Source organism: Artibeus jamaicensis, unplaced genomic scaffold, assembly GCF_021234435.1.
Source record: "Artibeus jamaicensis isolate MK-2021 breed Jamaican fruit bat unplaced genomic scaffold, CSHL_Jam_final contig_402, whole genome shotgun sequence".
NCBI classification, from domain to species: Eukaryota; Metazoa; Chordata; class Mammalia; order Chiroptera; family Phyllostomidae; genus Artibeus; species Artibeus jamaicensis.
The window spans coordinates 570,555-581,161 of record NW_026521818.1 but is presented as its reverse complement, the minus strand read 5'-3'; the positions used below and the strand labels follow the sequence as shown (position 1 = coordinate 581,161).

At 33.7% G+C, this 10,607-nt stretch overlaps 1 pseudogene; it reads left to right on the top strand.

Annotated features, from left to right (window-relative positions):
- The first annotated feature begins 265 nt into the window (after nt 1-265).
- LOC128627446 (protein BTG4-like) lies at nt 266-1,280 on the top strand (annotated as a pseudogene).
- Nucleotides 1,281-10,607: the final 9,327 nt, after the last annotated feature.

Below are 10,607 nucleotides of genomic sequence, written 5' to 3'. Positions count from 1 at the left end.
TTACTTTGGGCGAATTGTGTTTTAATATTTTCTATATCAAACATAATGTCAATTGAGAAAACTCGAGTTAATTTTCCAATACTTAAAATTTAAAATACTCCCATTGCCTCACTAATACTATTTTTGGGAGTATAAAAAGTATAAATTTTTGCAAATTTGAATATTAAACCATAAACATAAACAATTTTAAAAAGTGGGTTGGTAAATTTAAAAATTAGTGATATTGTGTCATAAGTTCCAGGGCTAATGGATATGGGAGAAAGTTATGAATTTAAAGAATAATTGGTCTTCTAACACTATCCTACTTTTTGTTGAGGCTGAAGAGCTTTTGCTGACCTCCTCATTGATTTTTCATAAATCACAAGATTCAAGGAATTGGATCTCAATTGCAAGAACAGTTTTCTTTGTCATAAGTTTAGTGGAAAAATACATGATCAATTGAATAAACAGCAAATAGAGGACTTTGTAGACCAGCTAATGTCAATTATGTTAGAAATAGACGGTTGCTGATGCTGATGGCACTTCTAATGGGTAAGACTTCAAGTGTATAAGCTTAAACATTTAGAATAAAGATTCCATTTCAGAAAGAGCTTATGCTGAAATCAAAGTGGATTTTTCTAACCTATAATTTCCAAAGGATATGACCATATGGTTAGATCGCTTTGAAGTGTGCTGTATGTTAGGTGAGAAAAAATTACCCATTCACCATTGCCTCTTTTTAAAAAAAATTAATTTTATTTAGTTATTTTTCAAGTACACTTTTTTTTGTCTATTTCTCCCATCCCAGCCTCCCCCGCCCCTCGCTCCCCACCTCCCTCCCATTTCCACCCCCCTTAGTTCCCGTCCCTGTGTCCTTCCTATTTGTTCCTCCAAATCCCTCCCCCTTTTCCCCCTTAACTTCCCTTCCCTCTCCCCTCTGGTCACCATTGCCTCTTTTAAGGGCAGTTAGAAGAAATGAAAACTCTCTCAGCAAATCAGTTACACTGTCAGTGTATCTACATTAGACTACTCTTCCGGCACTTCCTCCAGTGAACAAGGTTGTAACGGGAAACCACAGATACTTCCTAAAGTCAACCATTCAAAGATTATTTATCAGGATGAAAACAGTCCACTTAATTTTTGTTCCAAATCCTTCGCAAAAAGAATATGATGAGGGCCATATGAGCCTCCTAGGAAATATGCTGCATAAGAACCATAAAGGGAATATGCTTGCTATACACCAGGTAGACAGTTACCAGTGGGTCCAGAAAATCAATAATACACAATTACTGGGCACTTGATAGCGCAGAGCACAGAGGAGCAACTTTATTTTCTCTGGAAGAAAAATGAGTTAGGTTGAGAGGCTCAGGAAATAGAAAAAACAACCATAATAGTACCTAGGGCCATGATGGTGAATCCTCATAAAGAGCATGAGCATATTTTTAGCTATATTTTTAATTCTTATTTAATATTATATGAAGTCTTATGTAACACTAACAAATATACCCAGTAAGGTAATAGAATGAAGACACTGACCTGTGAAAAGTCAATGAATTATGAAGGGTAACAGTTTAAATAAGCATACTGTGTTTTTAAATTAGTTTTAACATACAACACACTGTAAAGTGCTTAGAATCTTTAAAAGTATTTGGATGATGCATAAACATTCCTATGAATTTCAATTAATAAGGATTGAGATTCACTAATGCAAATGTATCTACTAAGTCAAAGTACTTTTATAGATCTTGAAATTCTTGCCATATGATTGCAAACACTATGATTGACCGTTGGTCTGAAAAAATAACAGAATACTACAACAAAATTTATATAAAATGTCATATATTATATATAATCTTAAATATAAGCCTATTTCTGGTGAAACTTTTCTCTGAAAATTAAAGAGGAATATTTTTTAAGCAACACATTTTTCACATAAAGGGTTAGAAAGAATTAGGAGAGCTGAACTCTACCTAGTCCATACAGCTTCCATACTTTCAGACAAAGCAATTTTAAGTGTGTCGCAAGGTCAACTGTGGAATATAAAACAGTAAATCCACATGTTCCAGCTTAGTTTCATAGTAGAATTATACACATTCATAGCAGAAAAGATGAAAAAAGAAATAGCATCTGCTCAGCCTTGGGCCTGATCAAAGGAAGTTAGTTCCATCAACATATGTAAATCTTAATTATTTATCATTAGAGATAACAAAATCTTAGGGCCAAAGGAAGCATAATGTCAACTTGTACAGCTTCTTTTCTTCCTTCCTTCCTTCCTTCCTTCCTTCCTTTTTTTCTTTTTTTTTTTTTTTTTTTTTTTTTCTTTCTTTCTTTCTTTCTTTCTTTCTTTCTTCTTTCCCTTCCTTCCTTCCTTCCTTCCTTCCTTCCTTCCTTCCTTCCTTCCTTCCTTCCTTCCTTCCTTCTTTCCTTTTCCTTCCTTCCTTCCTTCCTTCCTTCCTTCCTTCCTTCCTTCCTTCCTTCCTTCCTTCCTTCCTTCCTTCCTTCCTTCTTTCCTCTCTCTCTCTCTTTTTCTCTCTCTCTCTTTTGTACCTTCCTGCTCTTTTTTTTTTTTTTTTGGCTTGTTTCTGTATCAGGAGTTTGGATAGTATCATCCTCAGTGGTTTACTCACAATCAAACAACCAACTACAGACAAAACTAGACCTTCAGTACACATTTGTTTATTCCCTAATAAAATAAACATCTCATACTTGCCTGCTCAGCACTAATTAAGAAACTGTTTCTATTCTATTACACATGTTTTTGATTATCTACCAGTCACAGACACTGAGATGCAAAGAATGGGCTCATATCCTAAGTTTTTATTCTGGTAGTTTATTTGGGGGGAGATTTTATCTTACTAGTGACTTACTGGGATAGTAGTTGTTTTGAACCTGACAACATCTTGAAGAAAGTTCTCATATATATTAATTATGATAAAGTATCTCATAACCACAGCTATTAAAAACTAAAAGTGCGTCCTGGCTGGTGTAGCTCAGTGGATTGAGCACGGGCCTGCGAACCAGACAATCGCGGTTCGATTCCCAGTCAGGGCACATGCCAGGGTTGCAGGCCGGTTCCCTGCAGGCCACTTCTCAGCAGGGGATGCACGAAAGGCAACCATACATTGATGTTTCTCTCCCTCTCTCCTTCCCTTCCCCTATAAAGATAAATAAATAAAATCTTAAAAAAAAAACTAAAAGTGCTATTATTTTATACTATTACTGAAATAATTAACCATGTCTTATCTTAGGTATGTGAAAATGCATGGCCTCTGAGAATGTAACTTGGGGGTCCAAGCCAAAGTTCTTAGAAATAAATTTAAAAGAAGTCAGAAATCACAAAATAAGCATGTAGGCTGGTTGTTTAGGGTGGTTCTGTGATGGAGAGGTAGACAGACAGATGGAGAAGGGATGAGTGGCTGTGTGAATGAACAGAAGAACAAATGAATGAAAGGATAACTGAAAAGAGTTCTTGGCTCATGTCTCAAAATTTTAACTTGAAATCATTAATGAATTCTCAAAACTTCTGTGATTATAGACTAAATGTGTGCTATTCTTGTATAATAATAAATTATAAAATTAAATTTGGGGATCAATGCTACAACTTTCAAACCACCTCAAATCTTTTATGAGACATTAAATACTTGGATCAAGACTGACACAATATTGACAGTTGGAATGACTTACAAGCTTTCTGAAACAGACCTGAATTTACCTACTGAAGAAGGCATCTGTCTTTTTGAGAGGAAAAACAGTAATCCCCTTACAACAAAACATGTGTTATTTCTCTTGCTAGTATTTAAAACAAGACAAAAATGCTTAATCAGAGGAGCAAGAATTTAGTAGTAGCATAAGGAATTATAGTAATCTTATTTCTTCAGCTACCAGATAATATGCATATACAGGATTTTAAGCATACTCATCAAAGAAAACTGAAACACATCTTTGGTTCTAGATGAATTCTGTGTGGATATGTGTTTCTTTTACTAATTTCTGCATTAAACTAACAAGCTCAGAGTCGAATACTCCTTTAGTAGCTGGCTGTGCTAGCCAGCAAAAAAGTAGCCTAAAGTGGGTCAGTTTAATAAAAAATTTGATATAAGACATTTGTATAATATGGATTATGAAAGTCAGTGAGTTCATGGAACAGAAATTGTGATTTTAATTTACTAGGTATGATCTGCTTGTCAACATCGTTGAACATGTAGCTGCTGAAATGGCCCAGAAGAAATACTCTTTAAATGTGCCATAAATCCACCAGTATGATAAAGTCAAGTATTTTAACATAAATATAACAGGTATAGTTCACATATACAGTTTATGAATTTTCACACTATTAATGCATATAAAGTCTCAACCTAGGTTTGTAACACAAATACTGCCAACATACTAGATGCTGGCTACCTTAAATAGCAAACAGATTCTCTATCACTCTCCACTTGAATTTAGTTGCAGTCTGATTTTTGTGGTAATAATTTCCCTTATATTCTTTCTACTTTTCCTACCTAAGTACACATACCTCAATACTGTAAATAGTTTGTGAATTCTGAATAAGTAGAATCACACAGCATGTATAGTTTTGGTTTAGCTCCTTTTATTCAAGTTTACCTTTTTTGCATTTATCTATTTTTAACATGTAGCTGCACAAGTTCCTTTAGTAAGTGGCATTTCATTATAAGAATATATACAATGTTATTGTTGACTTTTTTCCAATGTTTGGGTTAATACAAATGATGCTACTACAGCAGTAATTTAGCCAGTTACTCCATTCCCTGCCAGCACTGGGTATCGCCAGATTTTTCAAGCTTCCTTAATAAATGTAAAGATGTACTTTATTTTTTATATTAAATGCTTTTACATTTCTACTCTTTTTCTTACTGGCTTCTGCTTTTTATAACCTGTTTAACAGCTCCTTTCTTCCAGGTTCATGAACATAAACTCATCTATTAAACTCTGAGAGTTTAAGAGCTCCATATTTTAAATTTAGTTCTATATCCTACTTGGCTTTTACTTTTGTGCGTGGTGTAGGGTAGTGTTTAAGACAGATTTTTCCTCATATAGATGGCTAATCTATTCACTACAATTATTTAAAAAGCAATCAAGAATTCCACTTTCATCCCAAATCAAGAACTGATACATGCAGAGGTATATTTTTGTGATCTCTAGTCTGTTCCATTGGTCTGTGTACCTATCTCTGGGTCAATATCACATCCCCTTTATTACAGTAAATATAATAACCTACACTGTTTCGTTAAAAAATAAGCCACCTTTTTCCATTTCCATTTTTTAAAGAGCATTATTGGTTGTTTGTTAGTTTACGTAGTTTTTAAGGATCAGCTTGTCAGTTTTCACACATACATTTGGAAAGAAATGAACTGGAGTTTGGGTTGTATTTTAATAAAACTATACAAAATTCATAATGATTCTCATGTCTATATTCTTGACATTCCTGATACATGCAAATATCATCCATCATTACTTAATTGTTTCTTTTATAGCTTACCAAAATAATGGTTTAGATATTGTTTGAAGGAATATTCAAGTTTTGATATATTTATTCCTAGGTAATTGACATGTTTACTTTTGTAAATTGTGCCTTTTAAAATTTTTTATCTTAAAATTTCACTGCTGGATACAGAATTAAATATTTTACAGTTAGTGTTTTAAAATTCATTTTTAATAAAGAACACATATCTAAAATACACAGTTCGATACACATTTTATTTTTCTATGATTTAGTTTTTAAATATAAAATGTATAATTAATATTTTTATTGATTTTATCCTGCAACATTGTTAAATCAATTTGAATGTATTTTTAGGATTTAGAACTATCTACACAAGCAGCTATACTTTCTTATAGCAAAGACATTATTACCACTTTTCTAATTTGTACTTATTTTTCTTGTTTTATTGCACTAACCATAGCCTCTGGAAAAATATTGAATAAAAAATATGAGAGTTGACACCTTTGCCTTTTTCTTGATCTTTGGGTGAAAGCAGTGTTTTATCATTAAGTCTGATATCAGGTATCGCTTTTTCATGAATGCCTTTGTCAGGATGAGGAAGTTGTCTTTATTCCTGTTTGCCTACTACTTTTTATCATTATTAGGTGTCGAATTGTGCTAAACCCTGTTTCTGTCCTTATTGAGATGATCACATGATTACATGGTTCATTCTCTCCATTTTTTTTGCTTGTTTGTTGATATGGTAAATGAAATTAGTTGATTTAAACTATTTTATTTATTTATTTTTAGAGAGAGGGGATGGGAAGGAGAAAGAGTGGGAGAGAAACATCAATGTGTGGTTGCCTCTCATGTGTGCCCCACTGGGGACCTGGCCTGCAACCAAGGCATGTGCCCTTACTCAGAATCAAACCAACAACCATTTGCTTCACAGGCCCATCCTCAATATACTGAGCTACACCAGCCAAGGCTGAAATTAGTTGATTTAAAAAGAATATGTAAAGTTCACATATGTAGAATAAGATCCACTAGATCATGACACATTGTCTACTTATATATTTAATTTGATTTACTAATACTTTTTCAGAAAAAAAATATATGTTCATGGTAGATATTGGTCTAAAGTTTACTTTTAATGTCTTTGTTTGGTTTTGGTATCATAGTAATCCTGGTCTCATAGAAGTGTTAGAAAATGTTTGCTTTCTTCTTCTTTCTGGAAGAGTTTGTTTTGAATTTCTCTCTAAAGATTTTGTAGAATTTCTTCATAAAACCATCTAGGACTAGAATATACTTTGTGAAAATTTTTAAACTAAATTTAATTTCATCATACACTAGGGCTATTCAAGGCATCTGTTTCTTCTTGAGAACTGGTAGTTTGTTTTAAGTAATTTTTTCATTTTATTTAACTGTAGAATGCATTGCAATTGTATTATTTATAATATTTCTCTATTATGCTTTAAGTGCAGTTGGGGTCCCTATTGATCTGCCCCTCTTTATTGTTGATGCTATTATTGTGTTATTCTCCTACTTTTCATTTCTTGATAAATTGAGTGAGAGATTTATCAAATGTATTGATCTTTTCAAATGATAAGAATTTAGGTTTTAGTAATTTGATTGTGATAATGTCTATTTTATTGGTTTTTATTTAAAAATATTTTATTTTATCTGCTAGCATTGGGCTTAGTCTTCATTTTCTTCAAATGAAGAAAGTTTTCATTTCTTATTGTGGGAAGCTTAGGTCATAACTTTGAAATTGTTCTCTTTTTCTAATGTGTAAGTATTGAAAACTTTTAGCTGCATCATACTACTTTGAACTTATCCTATTTATAAAAATGTTACGTTATTAAAGTATTTTATAATTCCCCTTCTGATTTTTTTACCCATAGATGATTCAATAGTGTTCAAATTTTTTTTATATTTTCTTAGTCACTTTCTGTTACTAATATTTAACTTACTACTATTATCAGTGGACACGATTTGTATTATTTTAATAATTGTACACTCACTGTAACTTGTTTTCTGGAAGCAAACTTGATCTACCTTGCTAAATGTTCCATGTACACTTGAAAAGAGCACCATTTATGTTGTATAAGGTACTTCCATAATTACAGGTAACTCAGAGTGATTGATATTATTCAAGTCTTCTATATTATTACTGATTTTCTGCTTTATTAATTATCAACAGAATGTATGATAATCTTCAACTGTCATCATGAATTTGTTTATTTCTTCTTTCAGTTCTATCTGTCTTTTTGTGTTGCACTGCTTCATGCTAGGTTCACACACAATTACACACTTAGGTTTTTCTGGGATTTCCTTGAATTGATCCCTTTATTATTTGAAATTACCATCTCTATCTCTGGTAACATTTTAGGCTCTCAGATCTATTTTGTTTTGTCTTAATATATTAGTTAACGTTTTTCGTCATTAGTATTAGCATCTCATATTTTTAATTATTTTATTTTCATTGCATTTTTTCCATTACCATTTAATTCCCTTTTACCCCTTGACAATCATGACACTGTTGCTTATGTCTATGAGTCCTTTCCTTTTTCGTTTTTGCTCCATCCATCCACCCCCTACCTTCTCCAACCCTTTTTTAAAAAAATTTATTTATTTATCTTTAGAGGGGAAGGGAAGGAGAGAGGGAGAGAAACATCAATGTATGGTTGCCTTTCATGCGTCCCCTGAGGGAAACTGGCCTGCAACCCAGGCACGTGCCCTGCCTGGGAATCAAACCGCGATACTCTGGTTCGCAGGCCCATGCTCAATCCACTGAGCTACACCAGCCAGGGCCTCCAACCCTTATTATTTAAAATATTTTATTTATTTCATTTTTAGAGAGAGAGGGGAAAGAGAAAGAGAGGAAGAGAATCTTCAGCGTGTGGTTGCCTCTTGAGCACCCCCTTCTGGGGTCTTGGCCGGAAATCCAGGCATGTGCCCTGACTGGGAATCAAACCAGTAACCCTAGTTTGAAGGCCCAGGTTCCCCCCACCCTTATTTAACTGAGCGTGGGAGTGCATTATATTTAAATTAAGTTTCTTTTTTGTTTCAAGATTAAGAGAAAGGAGGGATAATGAGAGAGAAACCTCAGTGTATGGTTGCCTCTCATGTGTCCCCTACTGGGGACCTGGCCTCCAACACATGCATGTGCCCTGACTGGGAATCAAACCGGCGACCCTTTGGTTCACAGGCCCATGCTCAATCTACTGAACTACCACAGCCACTGCTACATGAAGTTTAATGTACACTCACTTTTCCAGTATTTCTAGAAATCTAGGCCTCCCTGACCCATAAAATCAGATTGCTAGCCAGGCTGTACAAAGTTACCACTTACTCTGCTTGGCTTGAAACTTTCCAAAGCACTTTGTTAATCACAGTGCCCTGCTCATTTATTTATCTTTGCTCATGGATCACTGCTTGTGCTTCCTGTTGCCCAGTGCCTAAAAACCACACTTGGTATGTTTAGCCTGGCCTTTTGGCTATTTAAAGTGCGAGGGTACGTATGTTTTGTTACTTTACCATGGAGTGAGGGAGATAATTTATTGTTATAGTTTGACCTTCGCGTAATCTAAAATTCAGATTTTCAATCAGACTCATATAACCTGGAGTTCTTATGTTGTGTTAAGCATACTACTTGTTTCATGGGTGTAAGGAATTGCAGTGTGAAGGGAAGAGGCACAGGACCAGAAACACAGCTCACACTTTCATTCATGGCTAGTGAGAAATATTCTAGCTCAGGTTAATATGTGAAGTCTCCAAGTAGTATATGCAACTGCATAATTTTCACAGAAGAGTCATTTTGGACATGAAACATCTTCATTTTACCCATTTGGTTTACATCAGGGTTGACGAATTATGACCCAGGGGCCTAATGTGGCCAGCAATTTTTTTCATATGGCCCATGAACTAAGAATGGATTTTGTTTTTAATGAAAAAAAAAAAAAAGAAAAGAATATGTAAGACCAATGTGGCCTGCAAGTCCTTACATGTTTACTATTTGACCCCTTTCCAGAAAAATGTTTGTTGAGTCCTAGTTTACACAAGAATGTATGTAACAAAGGCAAACCAGGTATATGTTGCACAAGCAGTGCCCCACTAGAAAACGCCATTTGTGTGTTTGCCAGGAGGTTTGTCCATATTTTTCAAGGAGATTCAACTAGGTTACCTTCTTTATTTGCTGGAAATACAAGCTATGTCCAATAAGCAGAGGCAATGGATACATTAAAACTTGCTCATTCTTCCTGTAAACATGATTCTACTAATTTATTAACTTGAATAATGGATATTTTAAATTATTTTACATAACAATTATCTAAATCATAAATATGTATTTCTAAACTTTATATTTTGTTTTAACTTATCACCTTATTCTACTGGTTAGAATACCCAGCAGAGTATGAAATAAAAATAGTAGTAAAAGAAATAAAGAGCCCTGGCTGGTGTAGCTCAGTTAATTGAGCGCGGGCCTGTGAACCATGCGATCGAGGTTCGATTCCCAGTCAGGGCACATGCCTGGGTTGCAGGCCAGTTCCCAGTGGGGGACACATGAGAGGCAACCACACATTGATGTTTCTCTCCCTCTCTCCTTCCCTTCCCCTCTCTCTGAAAATAAATAAATAAAATGTTTAAAAAAATAAAGAAAAATAACTTACTCCCCGATTATTTTTTCTTGAATAAATTTCCTGAATTAATAATTTTTAATCTATTGAAAGAAGCAAAAATGTTGTTTTATCTTATTTATAGAAATATAGAAAATTACACTGAAATTTCCTTGTTAACTATTTTTATTTGCCAAACTTTATAATAGCTTTTCTTCTTTGTTAAAAATATGCATTAAAGAGTACCAATTTATTCTTAAACAGGACTTCTTACATTTCTCAAATTTTTATATGTAGTATTATTATCTCTATCGAAATAACTAAAATACTGATAGCTTTTAAAAAAGTTCATTAGTATTTTATGTGTAAATGATCATGTTTCCTGCAAATAAAAGCTGTCTTTATTCATTACAAATTTTATAACTTTGATCTCTTTCTTTTTCCTTCTTTCCCTCCCTTCTTTTTCCTTTTGGCTTTATTGCATTTCTTAGAATCTATAGGAATATATTCCATAGAAGTGATGAAAGTTGAAATATTTGCTTTGTTCCCATTTCTATATTAAATGT